Source organism: Oncorhynchus tshawytscha, linkage group LG33, assembly GCF_018296145.1.
Source record: "Oncorhynchus tshawytscha isolate Ot180627B linkage group LG33, Otsh_v2.0, whole genome shotgun sequence".
Classification (NCBI taxonomy): domain Eukaryota; kingdom Metazoa; phylum Chordata; class Actinopteri; order Salmoniformes; family Salmonidae; genus Oncorhynchus; species Oncorhynchus tshawytscha.
The window spans coordinates 34,057,608-34,061,832 of record NC_056461.1 but is presented as its reverse complement, the minus strand read 5'-3'; the positions used below and the strand labels follow the sequence as shown (position 1 = coordinate 34,061,832).

At 39.9% G+C, this 4,225-nt stretch overlaps 1 long non-coding RNA gene across 1 annotated transcript in view; it reads left to right on the top strand.

The window, feature by feature from the left end:
- Positions 1–643: 643 nt before the first annotated feature.
- Positions 644–4,225, top strand: part of LOC112230610 — a 7,119-nt gene continuing 3,537 nt past the window's right edge. Inside the window, exons 1-2 of the long non-coding RNA XR_006080698.1 lie at positions 644–1,302; positions 3,244–3,333. This is a non-coding gene — a long non-coding RNA (uncharacterized LOC112230610). The remainder of the gene's footprint in view (positions 1,303–3,243; positions 3,334–4,225) is intronic.

The window sequence follows — 4,225 nt, the reverse complement described above, 5'->3', positions numbered from 1 at the left end:
TACAGGCCCAGCTCCAACAGTAATACGGTAAGAAATACAGGCCCAGCTCCAACAGTAATACGGTAAGAAATACAGGCCCAGCTCCAACAGTAATACGGTAAGAAATACAGGCCCAGCTCCAACAGTAATATGGTTAGAAATACAGGCCCAGCTCCAACAGTAATATGGTTAGAAATACAGGCCCAGCTCCAACAGTAATATGGTAAGAAATATATGCCCAGCTCCAACAGTAATATGGTAAGAAATACAGGCCCAGCTTCAACAGTAATATGGTTAGAAATACAGGCCCAGCTCCAACAGTAATACGGTAAGAAATACAGGCCCAGCTCCAACAGTAATATGGTAAGAAATATATGCCCATCTACAACAATAACTACAGTACGTAGGCAGGGAATATATTCAAATGATATGTAAATACGCTGAGCTCTTTCTTTTTTCTCTCTCCCCTTTCTTCCCCACCTCTCTCTCTCCCTGCCCTCCCCTCCTCCCTCCCCCTCTCACACCCTACCTACTTCATCTCCCACCCGGTCCTCCCTCCCCTCTCACTCCCATTCGTTCTTCCCCTCCCACCCCTTCTTCTCTCTCCCTTTCTTTTTTCCTCTCTCTCTCCCTTCCCTCTCTTCCTCTTCCTCACAGCCAGGGGAAAGAAAACAGCAGTAAACAACTGTCTGGCTCTTTATTCCACAGAAATAATATTCTATTGCGTATGTTGTTAGAAACAGTGATTTCATTGGATTTCTTCTTTGTTTTGTTGAAGTCAATTAAGAACTAATTATTATTTACAATGACAACCTGTCCAGAGGTGGAGACAACAGTTAAATAGAACAACACAACACACAGACATCAGACATTAAAAGAGATCACCATGACAGATACACAAGACAGATATACATGGCAACAGGGCTTTCATTGGTAGCAGTACTGCTAAAAACTCTGTGCACCTCTATCGAGTCGAATAGGTTTTGATTTTGCATTTTTTTGCATAGAATGATAGAATGATAGAAACCATAGTGCTCGTCAGATCTGTTGTTACTCAGACTTGTAGGAAAACCTCTGAGTTTGAGCACCTCGTTTGGTAGATTTTGTAATGTTATTGATCTTCAACCAGATATGAAGGAGAGGAGAAAACATGAAGGGGAAAGAGGAAGGTGGAAGTCTCCGGGATTGAACCCTTACCACTAGGATTACATCCTGAATCCAGGATGCAACGCTACCACTAGACCAAACTCAAACTAGTCATGGAACAGATAAAGTTATTTTACAGTTCAACCTCCCCAGAGGTCCACATGAAGAAAAAGCAAGGTATGTTGGGACAGTTTTACTCAATATATTTTTATATTTTTATTTAACCTTTATTTAACTAGGCAAGTCATTTAAGACCATATTCTTATTTACAAAGATGGCCTAGGAACAGTGGATTCTGCCTTGTTCAGGGGCAGAACGACAGATTTTTACCTTGTCAGCTCAGGGATTCGATGTAGCAACCTTTCAGTTACTGGCACAACGCTACTTGCCACCCCGAAACTTGAGGGGCAGTTTTTCCAGACTCGTATTAAGCCTAGTCCAAAACTAAAACACTTTTAATGGAGATTCTCTATTGAGAATTTGTGGGATCAAGTTTTGGGGGTAAAAATTTTAACACGGCAATGTATGCATGATGATATAATTTCGTATGTACTGTATATCACTGTAGTTTTACCGGAAGATACACACTCTTCCGGTAATATCTACCAAACTACACAAGGTTGACACAGGAAGGGTATCTCTGTCAAAGTAAAGTATTCAGTATTCAACATTATTGCCTGTTGTAACATGGGGGTAAGTTTATTAGCTAATATCATGATTTGTTAAATGTTTACTATTGTATTTGTTGTGTACTGGAAGTATATCATTAAACTTTGTCTGATGTGCGGCGCTGAATGTGGTTGCACGTGGTCCCCACCATGCTTAGCATGGACAGTACGGAACAGATACTACGGATGAATGTTGTGAATGTGTTTTGTTTATATGGCTAGTCAGCAGACATCCAAGCTACAGTACTTTATGATCTGTTGCTTGTGTTATACATTTGAATATTTGAATGATTAGAAGGTTTTAAGTTTTGGATGAGGCCTGCTAACGACACAGCAGCACCACATGTCGAGCAGATCAGCAGACAAAAGAGGGACAAAAAGTTGTGATTCACAAATACAGTATATTACAATACAGCTTTTAGAAACATTAACAGGTGTTTAGATTTGGCCTTTTGGGATTTTTTTGTGAAGAGAATTTGGTGTTTCAGGTACCATTGTTGAACTCCATAGCTGGGACTGACATCCTTAGCCTATAATGGTGCAGTTTATAAAGATAATATAAGCATATTTGGATGAAAATGTGTTGAGGGTAGATACTTCTATTTTATATGCGAAGCAGTATTGTATTCCGCTGCCTTTTCAGACATGAATTGTTATATTGCATCGTGGTTGTAGGACAGATGTTTTATTGCATCGTGGTTGTAGGACAGATGTTTTATTGCATCGTGGTTGTAGGACAGATGTTTTAATTGCATCGTGGTTGTAGGACAGATGTTTTATTGCATCGTGGTTGTAGGACAGATGTTTTAATTGCATCGTGGTTGTAGGACAGATGTTTTATTGCATCGTGGTTGTAGGACAGATGTTTTATTGCATTGGTGGGACAGATGTTTTATTGCATTGTAGGACAGATGTTTTATTGCATTGTGGTTGTAGGACAGATGTTTTATTGCATCGTGGTTGTAGGACAGATGTTTTATTGCATCGTGGTTGATGTTTTAGGACAGATGTTATATTGGATTTGCAGATGTTTTATTGCGTGGTTGTAGGACAGATGTTATATTGGATTGCAGATGTTTTATTGCATGTGGTTGTAGGACAGATGTTTTATTGCATCGTGGTTGTAGGACAGATGTTATATTGGATCGTGGTTGTAGGACAGATGTTTTATTGCGTTGTGGTTGTAGGACAGATGTTTTATTGCATCGTGGTTGTAGGACAGATGTTATATTGGATCGTGGTGTAGGACAGGTGTATTTATTGCATCGTGGTTGTAGGACAGATGTTATATTGGATCGTGGTTGTAGGACAGGTGTATTTATTGCGTCGTGGTTGTAGGACAGATGTGTTTATTAGCTAATGTCATGTTGTTTTATTATTCTACTTCTCAATCATATTAACATGTTTTGATTACTTATTACAATGTAATAAATTATAACCTAATTCACAGAATGAACACTCAAATGATCAACTTGACCAGGCAGTCCCAGAACCTCTCTCTGGAGAGACCAACCCTCCTCCCAGCATCACCCCTCTTCCTGTGAGTGTACACACACATGCATATATACACACACACACACACACACACACACACACACACACACACACACACACACACACACACACACACTGAATGTCTCTGGAACATCTTTATTTTTGGCAAATTAACAGTGACTCGTTGTGATTAGAAACCGTTTTCAGACACATTGACACTGTAGTTTATGATGTTTATTATGTGTTTGCGGTCCAGTGTGAAGACAACCCCTCAGGTGATCCTGGAGAGGTGTTGTCGTGGAAATATTCAGTCAATAATATTTCTGAAATACCGGAGCCTGTGAGTTCAAATAGACTTTATTACAATAGTAATATAAGCCGAGCTAGTTCATGGAAACAACTGCCTTTCCATGTCCACTCCCCAGACAGGTGCATGTCTAATGGTGTCTAATGACCCAGACCCACATATAGAGTGCACTCATCTTGCTGACTACCCTGAAATATATAATGGCCACACATGTTCTGGAATATTCCCAAAATATCCCTCCTCTGGGGCTTAATAAGTCCCACACCTTAAAGTTTGTCCCAGTACAAGTGAGAAGGGAAGCACCTTCTATGTTGCCAAGGAGACAACCTGCCACCCTTAATTAATCCTTATCAACTTTTGCTTCACCTTCTCATTCATACTGGGGAGACAGGAGCAAATATATCCCCTCACATAGCTAGAAAGAAGTAAAAGATTGCTCCGCAAGCCAATTATCCTTTAACATACAGTGTAAAAGCATGTGCATGCATTTCTCATCCTTGCCCAAGGTTTTCAGTTATGTAAAATATAAGAAAAACATCCAACATAATAAACTAAACCTCATAAACATATGGCCCTCCCTCAGACACCTCTCTAACAACTGTTTGGTCATAAGTGAAAAAACCTGTTAGAG